General features: G+C 35.4%; 5 non-coding genes and 1 pseudogene across 5 annotated transcripts; 3 read left to right on the top strand and 3 right to left on the bottom strand.

The window, feature by feature from the left end:
• LOC130222303 (zinc finger protein 208-like) overlaps positions 1-22,381 on the top strand; it is a 758,572-nt pseudogene that overhangs the window by 390,461 nt on the left and 345,730 nt on the right.
• LOC130224126 (U4 spliceosomal RNA) lies at positions 12,601-12,741 on the top strand. The gene has a single exon (XR_008837202.1). It is a non-coding gene; the product is annotated as a U4 spliceosomal RNA (small nuclear RNA).
• Positions 13,417-13,498, bottom strand: trnas-gcu (transfer RNA serine (anticodon GCU)). The gene has a single exon. It is a non-coding gene; the product is annotated as a tRNA-Ser (tRNA).
• trnas-gcu (transfer RNA serine (anticodon GCU)) lies at positions 13,650-13,731 on the bottom strand. Its single transcript has one exon. It is a non-coding gene; the product is annotated as a tRNA-Ser (tRNA).
• On the top strand, positions 15,384-15,524 carry LOC130224248 (U4 spliceosomal RNA). Its single transcript, XR_008837315.1, has one exon. It is a non-coding gene; the product is annotated as a U4 spliceosomal RNA (small nuclear RNA).
• On the bottom strand, positions 16,166-16,247 carry trnas-gcu (transfer RNA serine (anticodon GCU)). Its single transcript has one exon. It is a non-coding gene; the product is annotated as a tRNA-Ser (tRNA).

Here is a 22,381-nt window from a genome sequence, read left to right on the forward strand (position 1 = left end):
TGTCTGATTTTGTCTACTTTTGTCTAGTTCTGTCTGATTTTGTCTACTTTTGTCTATTTTTGTTTTGTCTAGTTTTGTTTGTCTGATTTTGTCTACTTCTGTCTAGTTATGCTTTGTCTGATTTTGTCTACTTTTGTCTAGTTTTGTCTCATTTTGTTTACTTTTGTCTGATTTTGTCTAGATTTGTTTAGTGTTGTCTAGTTTTGTCCGATTTTGTCTACTTTTGTCTAGTTTTGTTTAGTTTTGTCTAGATTTGTTTAGTTTTGTCCGATTTTGTCTAGTTTTGTCTAATTTCTTTTTGTCTGATTTTTGTCTTTTGTCTAGTTTTTTGTTTTGTCTGATTTTGTCTACTTTTATCTACTTTTCTTTTGTCTGATTTTGTCTACTTTTGTTTTGTCTGATTTTATCTAGTTTTGTTTAGTTTTCTCTCATTTTGTTTAGTTTTGTCTGATTTTGTCTATTTTTGTTTAGTTTTGTCTCATTTTGTTTAGTTTTGTCTGATTTTGTCTATTTTTGTTTAGTTTTGTCTAGATTTGTTTAGTGTTGTCTAGTTTTGTCTAGATTTGTTTAGTTTTTTCCGCTTTTGTCTAGTTTTGTCTAATTTCTTTTTGTCTGATTTTGTCTACTTTTGTCTAGTTTTGTCTGATTTTGTCTACTTTTGTCTAGTTTTGTTTGTCTGATTTTGTCTACTTTTGTTTTGTCTGATTTTATCTAGTTTTGTTTAGTTTTCTCTCATTTTGTTTAGTTTTGTCTGATTTTGTCTATTTTTGTTTAGTTTTGTCTATTTTTGTTTTGTCCCTGTTTGTTTAGTTTTGTCTAGATTTGTTTAGTTTTGTCTAGTTTTGTCTAGATTTGTTTAGTTTTTTCCGCTTTTGTCTAGTTTTGTCTATTTATTTTGTCTGATTTTGTCTACTTTTGTCTAGTTTTGTCTGATTTTGTCTACTTTTGTCTAGTTTTTTTGTCTAGTTTTGTTTTGTTTGATTTTGTCTAGATGCGTTTTGTCTGATTTTGTCTACTTTTGTTTTGTCAGATTTAGTCTATTTTTGTTTAGTTTTGTTTTGTCTGATTTTGTCTACTTTTATCTACTTTTGTTTTGTCTGATTTTGTCTACTTTTGTCTGATTTTGTCTAGTTTTTTGTCTGATTTTGTCTAATTTTGTTTAGTTTTGTCTCATTTTGTTTAGTTTTGTCTGATTTTGTCTTTTTGTTGAGTTTTGTCTAGTTTTGTCTAATTTCGTTTTGTCTGATTTAGTCTACTTTTGTCTAGTTTTGTCTAGATTTTAGTTTTGTCTGATTTTGTCTAGTTTTGTCTAAATTCTTTTTGTCTGATTTTGTCTACTTTTGTCTAGTTCTGTCTGATTTTGTCTACTTTTGTCTATTTTTGTTTTGTCTAGTTTTGTTTGTCTGATTTTGTCTACTTCTGTCTAGTTTTGTTTTGTCTGATTTTGTCTACTTTTGTCTAGTTTTGTTTAGTTTTGTCTCATTTTGTTTAGTTTTGTCTGATTTTGTCTAGATTTGTTTAGTTTTGTCTAGATTTGTTAGATGTTGTCTAGTTTTGTCTAGTTTTGTTTAGTTTTGTCTAGATTTGTTTAGTTTTGTCCGATTTTGTCTAGTTTTGTCTAATTTCTTTTTGTCTGATTTTGTCTTTTGTCTAGTTTTTTGTTCTGTCTGATTTTGTCTACTTTTATCTACTTTTCTTTTGTCTGATTTTGTCTACCTTTGTCTGATTTTGTCTAGTTTTTTGTCTGATTTTGTCTAATTTTGTTTAGTTTTGTCTCATTTAGTTTAGTTTTGTCTGATTTTGTCTATTTTTGTTTAGTTTTGTCTCATTTTGTTTAGTTTTGTCTGATTTTGTCTATTTTTGTTTAGTTTTGTCTAGATTTGTTTAGTTTTGTCCGATTTTGTCTAGTTTTGTCTAATTTCTTTTTGTCTGATTTTTGTCTTTTGTCTAGTTTTTTGTTTTGTCTGATTTTGTCTACTTTTATCTACTTTTCTTTTGTCTGATTTTGTCTACTTTTGTTTTGTCTGATTTTATCTAGTTTTGTTTAGTTTTCTCTCATTTTGTTTAGTTTTGTCTGATTTTGTCTATTTTGTTTAGTTTTGTCTCATTTTGTTTAGTTTTGTCTGATTTTGTCTATTTTTGTTTAGTTTTGTCTAGATTTGTTTAGTGTTGTCTAGTTTTGTCTAGATTTGTTTAGTTTTTTCCGCTTTTGTCTAGTTTTGTCTAATTTCTTTTTGTCTGATTTTGTCTACTTTTGTCTAGTTTTGTCTGATTTTGTCTACTTTTGTCTAGTTTTGTTTGTCTGATTTTGTCTACTTTTGTTTTGTCTGATTTTATCTAGTTTTGTTTAGTTTTCTCTCATTTTGTTTAGTTTTGTCTGATTTTGTCTATTTTTGTTTAGTTTTGTCTATTTTTGTTTTGTCCCTGTTTGTTTAGTTTTGTCTAGATTTGTTTAGTTTTGTCTAGTTTTGTCTAGATTTGTTTAGTTTTTTCCGCTTTTGTCTAGTTTTGTCTAATTTCTTTTTGTCTGATTTTGTCTACTTTTGTCTAGTTTTGTCTGATTTTGTCTACTTTTGTCTAGTTTTTTTTGTCTAGTTTTGTTTTGTTTGATTTTGTCTAGATGCGTTTTGTCTGATTTTGTCTACTTTTGTTTTGTCAGATTTAGTCTATTTTTGTTTAGTTTTGTTTTGTCTGATTTTGTCTACTTTTATCTACTTTTGTTTTGTCTGATTTTGTCTACTTTTGTCTGATTTTGTCTAGTTTTTTGTCTGATTTTGTCTAATTTTGTTTAGTTTTGTCTCATTTTGTTTAGTTTTGTCTGATTTTGTCTTTTTGTTGAGTTTTGTCTAGTTTTGTCTAATTTCGTTTTGTCTGATTTTGTCTACTTTTGTCTAGTTTGTCTAGATTTTAGTTTTGTCTGATTTTGTCTAGTTTTGTCTAAATTCTTTTGTCTGATTTTGTCTACTTTTGTCTAGTTCTGTCTGATTTTGTCTACTTTTGTCTATTTTTGTTTTGTCTAGTTCTGTTTGTCTGATTTTGTCTACTTCTGTCTAGTTTTGTTTTGTCTGATTTTGTCTACTTTTGTCTAGTTTTGTTTAGTTTTGTCTCATTTTGTTTACTTTTGTCTGATTTTGTCTAGATTTGTTTAGTGTTGTCTAGTTTTGTCCGATTTTGTCTACTTTTGTCTAGTTTTGTTTAGTTTTGTCTAGATTTGTTTAGTTTTGTCCGATTTTGTCTAGTTTTGTCTAATTTCTTTTTGTCTGATTTTGTCTTTTGTCTAGTTTTTTGTTTTGTCTGATTTTGTCTACTTTTATCTACTTTTCTTTTGTCTGATTTTGTCTACTTTTGTCTGATTTTGTCTAGTTTTTTGTCTGATTTTGTCTAATTTTGTTTAGTTTTGTCTCATTTTGTTTAGTTTTGTCTGATTTTGTCTATTTTTGTTTAGTTTTGTCTCATTTTGTTTAGTTTTGTCTGATTTTGTCTTTTTTTTGTTTAGTTTTGTCTAGATTTGTTTAGTGTTGTCTAGTTTTGTCCGATTTTGTCTAGATTTGTTTAGTTTTGTCCGATTTTGTCTAGTTTTGTTTAGTTTTGTCTAGTTTCTTTTTGTCTACTTTTATCTACTTTTGTTTTGTCTGATTTTGTCTACTTTTGTCTGATTTTTTTGTCTAGTTTTTTGTCTGATTTTGTCTAATTTTGTTTAGTTTTTTCTCATTTTGTTTAGTTTTGTTTATTTTTGTTTAGTTTTGTCTCCTTTTGTTTAGTTTTGTCTTGTTTTGTTTTGTCTAGGTTTGTTTAGTTTTGTCTAAATTTGTTTAGTTTTGTCTAGTTTTGTCCGATTTTGTCTACTTTTGTCTAGTTTTGTTTTGTCTAGTTTTGTTTGTCTAATTTTGTCTAGATTTGTCAGATTTTGTCTACTTGTGTTTTGTCTACTTTTGTCTAGTTTAGTTTTGTCTGATTTTGTCTACTTTTGTGTAGTTTTGTCTAATTTCTTTTTGTCTGATTTTGTCTACTTTTGTCTAGTTTTGTCTTATTTTGTCTACTTTTGTCTAGTTTTGTTTTGTCTAGTTTTGTTTGTCTGATTTTGTCTACTTTTGTGTAGTTTTGTCTAATTTCTTTTGTCTGATTTTGTCTACTTTTGTCTAGTTTTGTTTTGTCAGATTTTATCTACTTTTGTTTTGTCTTATTTTGTCTACTTTTGTTTAGTTTTGTTTCATTTTGTTTAGTTTTGTCTGATTTTGTCTATTTTTGTTTAGTTTTGTCTAGTTTTGTTTTGTCTCGGTTTGTTTAGTTTTGTCTAGATTTGTTTAGTTTTGTCTAGTTTTGTTCAATTTTGTCTACTTTAGTCTAGTTTTGTTTAGTTTTGTCTAGTTTTGTCAAATTTTTTTACTGTTGTCTGATTTTGTCTAGTTTTTTGTCTAGTTTTGTTTGTCTGATTTTGTCTACTTTTGTCTAGTTTTGTTTTGTCAGATTTTGTCTACTTTTGTCTAGTTTTGTTTTGTCTGATTTTGTCTACTTTTGTCTAGTTTTGTTTTGTCAGATTTTGTCTACTTTTGTTTTGGCTGATTTTGTCTACTTTTGTCTACTTTTTTGTCTGATTTTGTCTATTTTTGTTTAGTTTTGTTTTGTCTAGGTTTGTTTAGTTTTGTCTGATTTTGTCTACTTTTGTGTAGTTTTGTCTGATTTTGTCTACTTTTGTCTAGTTTTGTTTCTCTGATTTTGTCTACTTTTGTTTTGTCTGATTTTATCTAGTTTTGTTTAGTTTTCTCTCATTTTGTTTAGTTTTGTCTGATTTTGTCTATTTTTGTTTAGTTTTGTCTATTTTTGTTTTGTCCCTGTTTGTTTAGTTTTGTCTAGATTTGTTTAGTTTGGCTAGTTTTGTCTAGATTTGTTTAGTTTTTTCCGCTTTTGTCTAGTTTTGTCTAATTTCTTTTTGTCTGATTTTGTCTACTTTTGTCTAGTTTTGTCTGATTTTGTCTACTTTTGTCTAGTTTTTTTGTCTAGTTTTGTTTTGTTTGATTTTGTCTAGATGCGTTTTGTCTGATGTTGTCTACTTTTGTTTTGTCAGATTTAGTCTATTTTTGTTTAGTTTTGTTTTGTCAGATTTTGTCTACTTTTGTTTTGTCTGATTTTGTCTAGATGCATTTTGTCTGATGTTGTCTAGTTTTGTTTTAACAGATTTAGTCTATTTTTGTCTAGTTTTGTTTTGAAAGATTTTGTGTAGTTTTGTTTTGTCTGATTTTGTCTACTTTTCTCTAGTTTTGTTTTGTCTAGGTTTGTTTAGTTTTGTCTAGATTTGTTTACTTTTGTCTAGTTTTATCCGATTTAGTCTACTTTTGTCTAGTTTAGTTTAGTTTTGTCTAATTTTGTTTTGTCTGATCTTGTCTCTTTTGTCTAGTTTTGTTTTGTCTACTTTTGTCTAGTTTTGTTGTGTCTGTTTTTGTCAACTTTTGTTTGATTTAGTCTACTTTTTTGTCTACTTTTTCCTGATTTTGTCTACTTTTGTCTAGTTTTTTGTTTTGTCTGATTTTGTCTACTTATGTCTGATTTTTTTGTCTAGTTTTTTGTCTGATTTTGTCTATTTTTGTTTAGTTTTGTCTCGTTTTGTTTAGTTTTGTCTGATTTTGTCTACTTTTGTGTAGTTTTGTTTAGTTTTGTATAATTTCGTTTTGTCAGATTTTGTCTACTTTTGTCTAGTTTTGTCTGATTTTGTCTACTTTTGTCTTGTTTTGTTTGTCTGATTTTGTCTACTTTTGTCTAGTTTTGTTTTGTCAGATTTTGTCTACTTTTTTGTCTGATTTTATCTAGTTTTGTCTCATTTTGTTTAGTTTTGTCTGATTTTGTCTATTTTTGTTTAGTTTTGTTTTGTCCCGGTTTGTTTAGTTTTGTCTAGATTTGTTTAGTTTTGTCTAGATTTGTTTAGTTTTGTCTAGTTTTGTTTAGTTTTGTCTAGATTTGTTTAGTTTTGTCCGATTTTGTCTAGTTTTGTCTAATTTCTTTTTGTCTGATTTTGTCTACTTTTGTCTGATTTTGTCTACTTTTGTCTAGTTTTTTGTCTAGTTTTGTTTGTCTGATTTTGTCTACTTTTGTCAAGTTTTGTTTTGTCAGATTTTGTCTACTTTTGTCTAGTTTTGTCAAGTTTTGTTTTGTCTAGGTTTGTTTAGTTTTGTCTAGATTCGTTTAGTTTTCTCTAGTTTTATCCGATTTTGTCTACTTTTGTCTAGTTTTGTTTAGTTTTGTCTACTTTCATTTTGTCTGATTTTGTCTATTTTTGTCTAGTTTTGTTTGTCTACTACTTTTGTTGTGTCTGTTTTTGTCAACTTTTATTTGATTTAGTCTACTTTTTTGTCTGATTTTGTCTACTTTTTTCTGATTTTGTCTACTTTTGTCTAGTTTTTTGTTTTGTCTGATTTTGTCTACTTTTATCTACTTTTGTTTTGTCTGATTTTGTCTACTTTTGTCTGATTTTGTCTAGTTTTTTGTCTGATTTTATCTATTTTTGTTTAATTTTGTCTGATTTTGTCTATTTTTGTTTAGTTTTGTCTCATTTTGTTTAGTTTTGTTTTGTCTAGGTTTGTTTAGTTTTGTCTCGTTTTGTTTAGTTTTGTCTGATTTTGTCTATTTTTGTTTAGTTTAGTTTTGTCTAGGTTTGTTTAGTTTTGTCTGATTTTGTCTACTTTTGTGTAGTTTTGTTTAGTTATGTATAATTTCGTTTTGTCTGATTTTGTCTACTTTTGTCTAGTTTTGTCCGATTTTGTCTAGTTTTGTTTGTCTGATTTTGTCTACTTTTGTCTAGTTCTGTTTTGTCAGATTTTGTCTACTTTTGTTTTGTCTGATTTTATCTAGTTTTGTTTAGTTTTGTCTCATTTTGTTTAGTTTTGTCTGATTTTGTCTATTTTTGTTTAGTTTTGTCTAGTTTTGTTTTGTCCCGGTTTGTTTAGTTTTGTCTAGATTTGTTTAGTTTTGTCTAGTTTTGTTTAGTTTTGTCTAGATTTGTTTAGTTTTTTCCAATTTTGTCTAGTTTTGTCTAATTTCTTTTTGTCTGATTTTGTCTACTTTTGTCTAGTTTTGTTTTGTCAGATTTTGTCTACTTTTGTTTTGTCTGATTTTGTCTAGATGCGTTTGTCTGATGTTGTCTAGTTTTGTTTTTTAGATTTTGTCTATTTTTGTCTAGTTTTGTTTTGTCAGATTTTGTCTACTTTTGTTTTGTCTGATTTTGTCTAGATGCGTTTTGTCTGATGTTGTCTAGTTTTGTTTTTTAGATTTTGTCTATTTTTGTCTAGTTTTGTTGTGTCAGATTTTGTGTAGTTTTGTTTTGTCTGATTTTGTCTACTTTTGGCTAGTTTTGTTTTGTCTAGGTTTGTTTAGTTTTGTCTAGATTTGTTTAGTTTTGTCTAGTTTTATCCGATTTTGTCTACTTTTGTCTAGTTTTGTTAGGTTTTGTCTAATTTCGTTTTGTCTGATTTTGTCTATTTTTGTCTAGTTTTGTTTTGTCTACTTTTGTCTAGTTTTGTTGTGTCTGTTTTTGTCAACTTTTATTTGATTTAGTCTACTCTTTTGTCTAATTTTGTCTAATTTTTTCAGATTTTGTCTACTTTTGTCTAGTTTTTTTGTATTATTTTGTCTATTTTTGTTTAGTTTGTCTCATTTTGTTTAGTTTTGTCTATTTTTGTCTAGTTGTGTCTCCTTTTGTTTAGTTTTGTCTAAATTTGTTTAGTTTTGTCTAGTTTTGTCCGATTTTGTCTACTTTTGTCTAGTTTTGTTTTGTCTAGTTTTGTTTGTCTAATTTTGTCTAGATTTGTCAGATTTTGTCTACTTGTGTTTTGTCTGATTTTGTCTACTTTTGTCTAGTTTTGTTTTGTCTGATTTTGTCTGATTTTGTCTAGTTTTGTTTTGTCTGATTTTATCTACCCTTGTCTAGTTTTGTCAATTTTTGTTTAGTTTTGTCTAGATTTGTTTAGTTTTGTGTAGTTTTTTCCGATTTTGTCTAGTTTTGTCTAATTTCGTTTTGTCTGATTTTGTCTACTTTTGTCTAGTTTTATCTGATTTTGTCTACTTTTGTCTAGTTTTGTTTTGTCTAGTTTTGTTTGTCTGATTTTGTCTTTTTGGTCTAATTATGTTTTGTCTGATTTTGTCTACTTTTGTTTTGTCTGATTTTGTCTACGTTTGTTTTGTTTTGTCTGATTTTGTCCCCTTTGTTTTGTCTGATTTTGTCTACTTTTGTTTAGTTTTGTTTTGTCCGATTTGGTCTACTTTTGTCATATTTTGTCTATGTTTGTCTAGCTTTTTTTGTCTTTTTTCGTCTACTTTTGTTTTTTCTGATTTTGTCTACTTTTGTTTTGTCTGATTTTGTCTACGTTTGTCTAGCTTTTTTGTCTTTTTTTGTCTACTTTTGTTTTGTCTGATTTTGTTTACTTTTGTTTTGTCCAATTTGTTCTACTTTTGTCTGATTTTGTCTATGTTTGTCTAGCTTTTTTTGTCTACTTTTGTTTTGTCTGATTTTGTTTACTTTTGTTTTGTCTGATTTTGTCTACTTTTGCTTTGTCTGATTTTGTCTACTTTTGTTTTGTCTGATTTTGTCTACTTTTGTCTAGCTTTTTTGTCTGATTTTGTCTAGTTTTGTGTAGTTTTATTTTGTCCAATTTTGTATAGTTTTGCCTAGTTTAGTTTTGCCTGATTTTGTCAGGTTTTGTCTAGTTTTGTTTTATCTGATTTTGTCTACTCTGTATAAAATTATATCCTTTATTTGTTATCACAACATATCTTTTTGTCAAGTCAACTAGCTTCACTAAAGTTGTTGAGATAACAAAGGGTTGTTAGTTTAGGTTGATTAAAGTAATAGCATGGTGATAACACACTGATTTAAAGGGCACCTATGGTGAAAAATCCACTTTTCAAGCTGTTTGCACAGACATGTGTGTAGATATAGTGTATAGACCGTCATATTGAGGTGATATAAACACACCCAGTCCATTTTTTTCTTCTTCAAATTTAACATTATAAAAATGGTGGACCAATTGGTGCAGTTTTCAGATCGACTGCAACTTGACGTAGGAGTGCGGTCCCCCCGACCACTGACTTGATTGACAGCTGTGCGTATTAACATGTCCCGGTAGTCACGTGTATAATCATATCAACAAGACCAGACGTGCAAGCAACCGGAAATAAAAGGTCTGTTCAGTTCGCTAGGATCATCAATGATCATCAAATGTGATCAAGAGTGAGTTTTACAAGTTTAAAATGTTTTTAAAACATTGCATGTGTGTAATGAATTACAGCAATTTAGCTTAGCTTTACTTCATCAGCACAGCCGTGTGTTAGAACAATTATAAAAGAAGACACTTCAATCCCGGTTTGTGTTCGTTAAATCAGGTTTATTTTGTACATTAACAACATTTTACATTTACATTTACATTTAGTCATTTAGCAGACGCTTTTATCCAAAGCGACTTACAAATGAGGAAAAGGAAGCAATTTACACAACTATAAGAGCAGCAGTAAACAAGTGCTATAGACAAGTACCAGGTGTGTAAAGTCTAAGAAGCTAAGCATTAGTAAATTTATTTTATTTTATTTATTTTTTTTGAGAGAGAGTACAGTTAGTGGTATAGCCAGAGAGGCAGTTAAGATTAGGAAGGAAATTGGAGACTAAACAGTTGAGTTTTTAGTCGTTTCTTGAAGACAGCAAGTGACTCTGCTGTTCTGATGTAGTTAGGGAGTTCATTCCACCAACTGGGCAGATTGAATGTGAGAGTTCGGGAAAGTGATTTCTTCCCTTTTAGGGATGGAACAACGAGGCGACGTTCATTCACAGAACGCAAGTTTCTGGAGGGCACATAAATCTGCAGAAGTGAGAGCAGATACGAAGGAGCAAAGCCAGAGGTTGCTTTGTAAGCAAACATCAGAGCTTTGAATTTGATGCGAGCAGCAACTGGCAGCCAGTGCAAACAGGTGAGTAGCGGAGTGACATGTGCTCTTTTGGGTTCATCAAAGACCACTCGTGCTGCTGCGTTCTGAAGCAGCTGAAGAGGTTTGATAGAATTAGCTGGAAGCCCGGCTAGTAGAGAGTTGCAATAGTCCAGTTTGGAGAGAACAAGAGCTTGAACAATGAGTTGAGCTGTATGTTCAGATAGGAAGAGTCGGACCTTTCTGATGTTATAAAGTGCGAATCTGCAAGATCGAGCAGTTCTAGAAATGTGGTCAGAGAAGTTTAGTTGGTCATAAATTGTTACTCCAAGGCTTTTTACCATTTTGGATGCAGTAACGGTTGCCCCATCCATCTGGATTGAAAAGTTATGGTGTAGAGTCGGGTTGGCAGAAACTTCAAGCATTTCCGTTTTCGCGAGGTTAAGCTGAAGATGATGATCTTTCATCAAGTGTGAAATGTCTGACAGGCAGGCTGAAATGCGAGCTGGAACCGAGGGATCATCAGGGTGAAAAGAGAGGTATAGCTGAGTATCATCATAATAATAAAAATAATAATATTTTAAATATTTCTTATCAAAAGATTTTAAATATTGAGTAAAAACAAGCAAGCTTTACTTATATGCATACACTTTTTTCCAAAATAACCTTTAAAAAAAATAATAAAAATAAAACAATTCGAACAAATGTTTTAAAAACTATAATAAACTAAATCTATGCACAATAATCTGTCCAGGTCGATGTCCATGGAGCACGTTTACACACTTTTCAGGATTTTTAGTTTTTCGCCAAATTCTCTCAGCAGCCCGAAGTTTTGAGCGATGCTCACGGAGAACATCAGAGAGCCAGGGTGCAGGAGGACTGGCACGGGCTGGCCTGGATGTAAGAGGACATAGTCTGTCTAGACATGATGCTAGCGTGGAGCAGAGTGTATCAGTGGCGCTGTTCGTATCAAGTGCAGAGAGTTTGCAAGATGGAGGAAGAGAGTTTGAAAGAATGGTGGATAGTCTATTAGGTGACAGAGAGCGTAGGTTTCTGTGAAAGGCAACCAGAGTTTAGAGGGCACTCTAGAGGGCACATATGTGTACGTGTATGTTTTTGCAACTATTTTCGTTAAGATGACACTCAATTTTGCCATAACATGCTTCGAAGCACGAAGAGGGTGCAAGTAAGTTACCTTCCACGTAAACACCGGGCTCTCTTAAACGAATGACCAAGCTGGAATTCGACTCACACATGCAAAGCACAACAGATTAGCAGTCCATCGCCTTAACCACTCAGCCACCTCGCCGCGCATATAGGTGCTCTCCTAATGGAGGCTGGACTATGGCATATACGTATGTTTTTGCAGCTATTTTCGCTAAGTATTACACACAATTTTGCCATAAACATCCTTTAAGACGCTGAGAGGTGCAAGTAAGAAACCTTAGACAGAAGCAGTTGCCTCTCTCAAAACAGTGAAACTATGAGGATGGGATTTAAACCAGAACTTGCAGAGTACAACATACTAACCTAAGCACTCGGCCACCTCGTCACGTGTAAGCACAGCGTTGTGCTAGAGAAAGGATTAACTTTTGGGACTCGAATGGATGTTCTTACAGAAAAGATGAAGATAAAGGTTGTCATAAGGAGCTTTATCAGTAGCTCTGATCAGTGCCCCAGAGTTAAGGCTGATTTATACCTCGGCGTCAAGTTACGCGTATGCTACGGCGCAGCCTACACGTAGTTGCATAGCACCTCGCTGTGGCCGTCGGCGACATTGACGCGCACCTCTCAAAAAATGTAACGCGTACGCGTAGCTCTGAGATTGGTCGACTTGGTAGCGCTGACGAGTGTGGGCGGAGGTAAGAGCCTCACGAGCGTGAAGTGTGGAGTCCCATGAAAAAAAAAAAAGTGTGGAGTCCCATGAAGGAGCTCCGCATGGAGACTGTTGTTTTGTGTTTACCTTTTAATTAAAGTTGTTGCACGTCCACTGGTTCCTGCCTCAAAATGAGCAAATTTGAGCCACATGCACATTAAGGAAGCGTTCAGAAAAAAACAAAACACCAGCGAAGAAACTCAACACAGAGAAACATAAACACCTACTGCCAGCTAGCGTTTCGGAAGTGTATTGCAGAGCAACAGAAACAGTGCGCAGAAGTATAAGTGCACGGCTACGCGCAAGGCTTGCGCCGTGGATCACGCTGATCACTTGACACAGAAGTATAAACCAGGCTTTATTGTTCAACATTAACTGCAACATGTTTCTTCTGGTTTTGTTGGAGAGAAACTAGACAGAATGCCTGAGTTTAAAAACGGCAGCATAGCTGACCTTGGATTTCTGTCAAAATATGGTTTCAGTGCCCTTGCATTCTTCATTACCTTACCCCAATCCCTGTACAGCCCAATAAATACATCCCAATCTCATCCCTTTTCTCTGCCGTTGTGACTCCGCCCCCTTTACCAGATTACCCACAATTCTCTTCTCCCAGATTCACATAAGTAGTGTATACTTTTCTTTTAAGTAAAAATGAAACAGTGTATAAGTAATTATTTTTGGACAAATGAATACCCTGTTCTGCTGACACAGCATGCACTCATTGATGCCAGAGGGCTGATTGCTGGCAGTTTAAAGTTTGATGCCACCTTGTCATTGCATGTCCAGATTGGTACACAGAAGAGTTCATAGCTGTTACAGCTATTCTTTCGCAGAGGCAATATCGTAGCCTATGAGGTCTATCCGAGGCGTGATCATTGCTGGTTGAAAACTTTACCCAATACCTCGCTGAGATGACTTAAAATACAGTCAGCTCTGGCAATTTTTGTCAGCCTTTTAGTAGGCTTAATGTTCTGTTAAAAAGGATAGCTGTGCTTCTGTTTCATTAACATGTTGATACTTTCGTTGAGCTCCTAAACATGCAGCAGGCTGGATTAACCTGTACCATAACATTCTTCAGAATGCAAGCAGAGTGCGTGTAAGAAACCTTCCATGGAAGCACCAGGCTCTCTGAAATGCAAAAGCAATTGAACGACGAGAATGGGATTTGAACCCACACAGGCGGAGCACAGTGGATTTGCCGTCCATCCCTGCCGGAGGCTGGATTAACTTTTACCATAACATCCTTCAAAACGCTAGGAGGGTGCGAGTAAAACACCTTCCACGGAAGCACCGGGCTCTCTCAAACACCAGAGCAAATGAGCGACGAGGATGGGATTCAAACCCACACATGCAGTGCAAAATGGATTAGAAGTGCATCACCTTAACTACTCGGCCACCTCATCAGCAGAATCAATTAGCAGTCCATCTCCTTAACCACTCGGCCACCTTGTCACATATGTTCTCGCTTTCCTGATGGAGGCTGGACTGTGGCACATATGTGTATATGTATGTTTTTGCAACTATTTTGCAAAAATATTCGGTAAGATGACATTTAATTTTGCCATAACATGCTTCGAAGCACGAAGATGGTGCGAGTAAGATAACTTCCCCGGAAGCACCGGGCTCCCTTAAATGAACGACGAGGATGGGATTCGAACCCATGCATGCAGAGCACAATGGATTAGCAGTCCATCGCCTTAACCACTCGGCCACCTCGTCATGCATGAAGCCACTTTCCTGATGGGTGCTGGACTTTGGCATATATGTATGTATTTGCAGCTGCTTTCGATACAGATGACATTAAATTTTGCAGCAACATCCTTCAAAACGCTAAGAGGGCACGAGTAATACACCTTCCACTGAATTACCGGGACGAGGATGGGATTCGAACCCACGCGTGCAGAGCACAATGGATTAGCAGTCCATCGCCTTAACCACTCGGCCACCTCGTCACATACTTTGCCACTTTACTGATGGAGGCTGGACTGTGGCACATATGTGTACGTGTATGTTTTTGCAACTATTTTCGTTAAGATGACACTCAATTTTGCCATAACATGCTTCGAAGCACGAAGAGGGTGCAAGTAAGTTACCTTCCACGTAAACACCGGGCTCTCTTAAACGAATGACCAGGCTGGAATTCAATTCACACATGCAAAGCAAAACAGATTAGCAGTGCATCGCCTTGACCACTCAGCCACCTCGCCACGCTTATAGGTGCTCTCCTAATGGAGACTGGTCTATGGCATATACGTATGTTTTTGCAGCTATTTTCGCTAAGTATTACACACAATTTTGCCATAAACATCCTTTAAGACGCTGAGAGGTGCAAGTAAGAAACCTTAGACAGAAGCAGTTGCCTCTCTCAAAACAGTGAAACTATGAGGATGGGATTTAAACCAGAACTTGCAGAGTACAACATACTAACCTAAGCACTCGGCCACCTCGTCACGTATAAGCACAGCGTTGTGCTAGAGAAAGGATTAACTTTTGGGACTCGAATGGATGTTCTTACAGAAAAGATGAAGATAAAGGTTGTCATAAGGAGCTTTATCAGTAGCTCTGATCAGTGCCCCAGAGTTAGGGCTGATTTATACCTCGGCGTCAAGCTCACGCGTATGCTACGGCGCAGCCTACACGTAGTTGCATAGCACCTCGCTGTGGCCGTCGGCGACATTGACGCGCACCTCTCAAAAAATGTAACGCGTACGCGTAGCTCTGAGATTGGTCGACTTGGTAGCGCTGACGAGTGTGGGCGGAGGTGAGAGCCTCACGAGCGTGAAGTGTGGAGTCCCATGAAAAAAAAAAAAAGTGTGGAGTCCCATGAAGGAGCTCCGCATGGAGACTGTTGTTTTGTGTTTACCTTTTAATTAGAGTTGTTGCACGTCCACTGGTTCCTGCCTCAAAATGAGCGAATTTGAGCCACATGCACATTAAGGAAGCGTTCAGAAAAAAACAAAACACCAGCGAAGAAACTCAACACAGAGAAACATAAACACCTACTGCCAGCTAGCGTTTCGGAAGTGTATTGCAGAGCAACAGAAACAGTGCGCAGAAGTATAAGTGCACGGCTACGCGCAAGGCTTGCGCCGTGGATCACGCTGATCACTTGACACAGAAGTATAAACCAGGCTTTATTGTTCAACATTAACTGCAACATGTTTCTTCTGGTTTTGTTGGAGAGAAACTAGGCAGAATGCCTGAGTCTAAAAACGGCAGCATCGCTGACCTTGGATTTCTGTCAAAATATGGTTTCAGTGCCCTTGCATTCTTCATTACCTTACCCCAATCCCTGTACAGCCCAATAACTACATTCCAATCTCATCCCTTTTCTCTGACGTTCAGCGTTGTGACTCCACCCCCTTTACCAGATTACCCACAATTCTCTTCTCCCAGATTCACATAAGTAGTGTATACTTTTCTTTTAAGTAAAAATGAAACAATGTATAAGTAATTATTTTTGGACAAATCAATACCCTGTTCTGCTGACACAGCATGCACTCATTGATGCCAGAGGGCTGATTGCTGGCAGTTTAAAGTTTGATGCCACCTTGTCGTTGCATGTCCAGATTGGTACACAGAAGAGTTCATAGCTGTTACAGCTATTCTTTCGCAGAGGCAACATCGTAGCCTATGAGGTCTATTCGAGGCGTGATCATTGCTGGTTGAAAACTTTACCCAATACCTCGCTGGGATGACTTGAAATACAGTCAGCTCTGGCAATTTTTGTCAGCCTTTTAGTAGGCTTAATGTTCGGTTGAAAAGGATAGTTGTGCTCCTGTTTCATTAACATGTTGATACTTTCGTTGAGCTCCTAAACATGCAGCAGGCTGGATTAACCTGTACCATAACATTCTTCAGAATGCAAGCAGAGTGCGTGTAAGAAACCTTCCATGGAAGCACCAGGCTCTCTGAAATGCAAAAGCAATTGAACGACGAGAATGGGATTTGAACCCACACAGGCGGAGCACAGTGGATTTGCCGTCCATCCCTGCCGGAGGCTGGATTAACTTTTACCATAACATCCTTCAAAACGCTAGGAGGGTGCGAGTAAAACACCTTCCACGGAAGCACCGGGCTCTCTCAAACACCAGAGCAAATGAGCGACGAGGATGGGATTCAAACCCACACATGCAGTGCAAAATGGATTAGAAGTGCATCACCATAACTACTCGGCCACCTCATCAGCAGAATCAATTAGCAGTCCATCGCCTTAACCACTCGGCCACCTTGTCACATATGTTCTCGCTTTCCTGATGGAGGCTGGACTGTGGCACATATGTGTATACGTAAGATGACATTCAATTTTGCCATAACATGCTTCGAAGCACGAAGATGGTGCGAGTAAGATAACTTCCCCGGAAGCACTGGGCTTCCTTAAATGAACGACGAGGATGGGATTCGAACCCATGCGTGCAGAGCACAATGGATTAGCAGTCCATCGCCTTAACCACTCGGCCACCTCGTCATGCATGTAGCCACTTTCCTGATGGGGGCTGGACTTTGGCATATATGTACGTATTTGCAGCAACATTTGATACAGATGACATTAAATTTTGCAGCAACATCCTTCAAAACGCTAAGAGGGCATGAGTAACACCTTCCACTGAATTACCGGGATCTCTCAAATGCCAGAGCATTTTAGCGATGAGGATGGGATTTGAACCCACGCGTGCAGAGCACAATGGATTAGCTGTCCATGGCCTTAACCACTCAGCCACCTTGCCACTTTACTGATGGAGGCTGGACTGTGGCACATATGTGTACGTGTATGTTTTTGCAACTATTTTCGTGAAGATGACACTCAATTTTGGCATAACATGCTTCGAAGCACAAAGAGGGTGCAAGTAAGTTACACTGTAAAAAAAATTCTGTAAAATTTCCGGAAAAATACTGGCAGCTATGGTTGCCAGAACTTTTTTGTAAAAAATACAGAATTTTTCTGTAAAATTGTTTTTACAGAAACATGTTGTATTTTTAACAAGAGTAAATTGTATTCATTAACTGATGCAATGATCATTTACAAACCTTTGAGTTAATTATTTATATTCGCAGAAAGCAACTACGTTTTAATTTTAATTAAAATCAACATTTTAAATATCTAAGTAATATATATGAGCATATTGAAAACCATTGTACATCAGTTCACTACAAAAACTTTTTTAAATAAAGTCATTAAATGCATTATTGTGTTCATGTGTGACTGTAATTAACAAATAGACTTTCACTGCATTAGTAATTACACAGTTACCTTTAAACAAAAGAAGATGCAGCATAACATCAGATTCAACAAGTTCATTTTGGACTTGCACACAGATGCTAATATCCTCCACAATGGTGATACAAAAATGTTTTACAGTATTTTGCTGTTGTTTTTCCTGATTTTACAAAAAAATACTGGCAGCTGTGGTTGCCTGTAATCTACTGTTTTTAACATTTTACATTTGTAAATTCAATCTACAGAATATTTCTGTTAAAAATACATTTCACAGTCTGTATTTTTCATCGAACAAATTTAACCCCTAAAATCCCAGAGCAAAATCCTCACTAGTGTCCTCACTACAGAGGGTTGAACACTCAGACAGTGATGAAGTTAATGAGATAATTACGTGTCTAATTAAAGGAGGATTAATAATTATTGATGAACAAGTGTTAACAAGCAGAATCACTGAAGGAAAGAAAAACAAGACCAAATAACACAAATTACAGCCAAAATCAAAGATGAAATCAACTGAGGATAAAACTCTAAATAAAAATAATAATTAATAAAAATAATTACACAATAAAACTTTTATTTCTCAAGATCTCAGCAGAGATCATTAAACAACTCCACAAACATCAGGAGCTTCACTTATTACTGACCATTGACTATATTTCTGTCACATGAACAAAAGCTCTTAATGAAATTTCTGTTGTTCATTTGAAGTCACCATGATGGAGGACAGAGCCTGCTTTAGTCGGGATCTTCAACTTCTTGATTCAAAATAGGTTTTACTTTGGTTGCAATAATTAATTGTGATAATCACGCTAATTGCATAACATGAAAAGCTTAAACATACATAAAATTAAGTGTGATGAGATTAACTATTTTATCAAAGTCACCCATGCATTCTTGTTGAATATCATCTGTAGTGTGAGAATTGAATACAATACACAACTGAAACCACTGAGACTTCAGCAATCAATGACAGATTAACAGGTCTAAATACACCAGCCATTATGAGAACGTTTGAACTATGGCAGAACTTGAAAACACAGATGTCAACAATTAGTCTTTGAATATCAATAATGGTGACTAACAAAAAATAAAAAATATTTATTTACACCCCAAATATTGAAACATTACACCCCAAAAACAAAATAAATTAAAGAAAGAAATGTTAAGAGCATAACGCTGCATAATTTATTCATGCTGCAATGCATGCTGGGAGTTTTTTTGTGCTATGCTGGCACCCAGCATGCATGGCAGCATGAATGAATTAAGCAGGTTTTTTTTCAGCAACCATGGTTGAGTTGCTAAAGCGCTCTAGGTTTTCTGAATGAAACTCTAATGATTAATTTCATTATAATGGTTTGTTGACCCTTCTGGAAGCTGTACTACATCACATAAATTAATTACAATTAATTCCAACACTTTGTTGTGACTTATTAAAATCAATTCTGTAATAAGTACTTAAAAGTTTTCATCTCTTGTCTTGCTGTAACTGGTGAGTTTCAGAAATCAGTTATAACAGCCAGAGAAACATTTTTCAGAAATCTAAATGTTTAAGAGCTCAACTAATGCTGCCTCTGATCTCCATGATGGTGAGGTCAAATCAAACATTTTCAATAAAAATATAAACCTCTGTTAATTATCAAATATTCTTGCAGATATGAGAGAATTGAATCAAACTGTAATCAGTGAAGCTGATAATGCTGTGATTTAATGGAGTTGTTTAATCCTCTGTTTTAATTCAGTTGGTTTGGTATGTGGCGGTGTCTGTAGTTTTATTTCTTGTTCTTTTCTTCAGTGATTGTGCTTGTTAACAGCAGGTGTTCACCAATTCACTTATTTGTGGTCATTCACTCTGTCTAGTGGACTAAACTAATTGACTAATTTAGGGACTAGTGAATGAGGGTGTGTGGTGAGATTTCAGACACTCTGATTAGTTTCTCGAAAACAAAGGTTAGATCTGTTACAGTTATTTTCCGTATTTTGCACTGAAATGAGCTGTTAATCATTTAACAGGTTTTCACTGTAGATTGTACAGACTTTTACTGTTAAAATCACAGACATTTTTTACAGTGTACCATGTGACAAGTACAGGTTAAAAATAATTACAAATTAAAAATGAAATGAAAAAAATAAGTATTTTCAAATCATGCAAGAAGTAAATAATAAAGAAAATCAAAAAGCACAATACAAACAACAAACAGGGTGCTTTAATTTTTAATAACGTCCTTCAACCATTTTAGACTTTATGGCAGGGGCGGACTGGGACAAAAATTCAGCCCTGGCACTGTAGCCACACCAGCCCACATTACCACACCGACACAGCCCCACCCATGGACACGCACATCCACACATTATATTAGTGTACAGATGGTGAAATAATATACGCAGTGCCAAATGTAATAGATATTAAAACATTTAAATGTATGTGACTGGAACAAAAACAACCTCTTTATAAAAAATGTATACATACAGTAAAAACTTAATAAAAAAATGTTTGTCTGCTATTATATGATAGAAGTAACCTTTGAATGTGTCTCACGCACACACACACATACACAGAGCTTTACACACAAATGGACACGCAGCACGCAGCATGTGCAAAATGTCCTGTATGTCCAAAGAATTTTGTCAGTTGTTGTGTCTGAGTGAGAAAAGAATTGATGAAATTTGAGAGATGTAATCATTAAATGCATTTTGTACCAAAACAATGAGAATTGATCCCTAGTTCAGCCCACATAGACTTCTGTTGTGCTCACTGTGTCAAGAGTTTTGCAAAAGTGTCCTATATAGAGAAATGTGTCCTAGCGTCTGTAAAAAACTTTATTACACTTAAGTAATAACAGTAGCACAAAAGGCAATACAATATATAACAAAAAAGCAGAAATATTTGTGTGTACTAGCAGATTTGTACATTTTTAATCCTTCATGATATATAGCTTTTTTTGATATAAAGTATGCTGAAGTGTTGCTAGTGCTGCATCTCCATTTGTGTGTGTGTGACACACATTCACAGGCTACTCCTATCATAGGGGTTAATTTATCGTTAATTAGCCACAGTCTTAAAAAGGCTTACATGAGCTTTTATTTTGAAGTGTTGCTGGCAATCAGACAGTTTATTCTTATTTGTTTCGGGACCACACACACACACCAACCTACATGGATACTCCGAAGTGATGTTTAGCACTTGCATGCTCAGTACTTGTTGGAAACTTTGTGGAAAAAGAATAAAGAATTCTGGATTGATTGCAGCTCGTTGCCTCTGACTGACCAGACATCTGTGGTGAACTAGCCCCCACTGACAACCCCTAACTGGTTTGTGGTTTCTATATCAGTTTTCTTTACACAGTATTAAGAAACTGTCAGCATTTGTGTCAGGGTGTGTTTCTCTTACGGCTGTATTCCTACCTCCATGACACTTGACTCTGCTGCAGCAGTCAGGCTATCTGCACTGCCACTGGGTCCAGAAACATTCTAGTTTGAATAGATGAACACAGGAGTCAGGAAAGGAAGAACATAAGCAAGCCAATGTCTGACTATTGCATAGATATACTACAATATTGCCTGTAAAAGAAGTCTATGTTCCACCTACATACTGTGACATATGCATGTATTTAATGTTTTACTTTAAAGACTAGCTATGTATTTAGAGTTGACTACAAATTCTTACAGTACTATAGCTATAGCTGTTCTGTGTATACCCTAAATTCCACGTTATCTGCTTATAATGATATTTTAAAATGTATGGGAGTTCCACGCTGAGTTAACTGTTAAACACAGTGTAAGTTACTGTCAAAAACTGTCAGAAGTAGCGTGAATGACATTAAAATTAATTATTATTTATATTTTAGTATAATTAAGGGGGTCAGTCACACACCAGAAGCGCTGATCGGCGACGCACAGCGTCGCGCCGCGCAACGCCATGCATTTCAGAATTCTAATTTCTAAACAAAAGTTTCTAAGCTACACAAGTCGGCAGCTGTCATGTGAATATGCGCGTCTGATGTGCCATATTTTCAACTGTCATGTGCTCGCCGTGTTGCGGCGCATCCAATGTGTGACCTGCTTTATTTTCTGTTCCCTTCTTACCTCCTCTACCGCGCTACTGTCCTCCGATGCATTTACACCTCCTCTCGCGAATATTTCGGTTAATTTTATGCATTTGGCAGCATCTGATTTTAGAGCCCTTTTCTTGCTCTCTCTGACCTTTTCAGCACCGCCTTTCCTTTTTTTACGGTCCATATTTTGACATTAACGTTAGCTTGCGTTGTGTTGCATTTACTGTTTGACCATCTTGCCAGATTTTGATTACATCAGCGTAATCCACAGCCTCTGATTGGGTCGGCCCATCTCGAGACCGGCCGGCCGTTGCCGATTGGCCCAAATGCTTAACATGTATCATTATTATAATTATCAATCATCATTATTATTATTATTATTGTTGTCATCAACAGCAGCATTATATTCACATCTTGCAAGAGATAAAAGCTGCCAGCATGCAAAAACAATACATATAAAAAAAAAAAAAAAAACCTGACCGGCCCACATTTTAAAACTGCTCCGGCCCTTCTGGCATTTGCCAGAATTGCCAGACGGCCAGTCCGCCCCTGTTCCCAACCACTTTTAAGCAGGTGTAACGGAGGCCAGCTAGTGAAGTGCTGTGCAGGTAAACCTCACTCCTCTGACCTCTAAAAGTGCTCTGGTGACAGACGTTAGGGGCCATGGTCTTTAGCCCATTTGTTAGAGCAACTGCCATGCGGAAGGTTGCTGGTTCAAATCGCAGGTCGGAGCGGGTTAGGTGGTGTAGGGCCAGCCTGGGTTACACAGGCCTGGGTAAACTCACTGTTCAAAAAAACATCACGCAACACCTCATTGGATGAAAAATACAGACCAGTCTCTCTCCTTCTATTAATTGCCAAAACGCTACAAAGGGCTGTTTTCAACAAAATTTCCACATTTTTAACTCACATCAAACTGCCTGAAGGATATCGGCTTACATCACCTTCCATGCAACTCCGCACATTCAACACAATTTCTCAATCCAGCTGGGATAATCCACCATTACCCCATGTAGTTCGGTAAGAAATCTTGAAATCTGATTCTGGATGATCAGTTGTCCTTCAAAGAGGACATTGCTAACACAGCTCCATCATGCCGATCTGCACTTTTCAACGTCAGAAAAATCAGACTCTTCTAAACAGATCATGCTGCATAACTTTTAATGCAAACTCTTGTCATTTCAAGGCTGGACTCCGACAGTGCTCTTCTAGCTGGATTCTCATCCTGCACCCTTAATCCTCTACAGATGCTCCAGAACGCTGCAGCTCATCTGGTCTTCAATGAGAGCCCATGTAACTCCTCTCTTTATCTCTCTGCATCGGTTACCGCTC

The sequence above is a fragment of the Danio aesculapii genome, chromosome 4, assembly GCF_903798145.1.
Source record: "Danio aesculapii chromosome 4, fDanAes4.1, whole genome shotgun sequence".
Classification (NCBI taxonomy): Eukaryota; Metazoa; Chordata; class Actinopteri; order Cypriniformes; family Danionidae; genus Danio; species Danio aesculapii.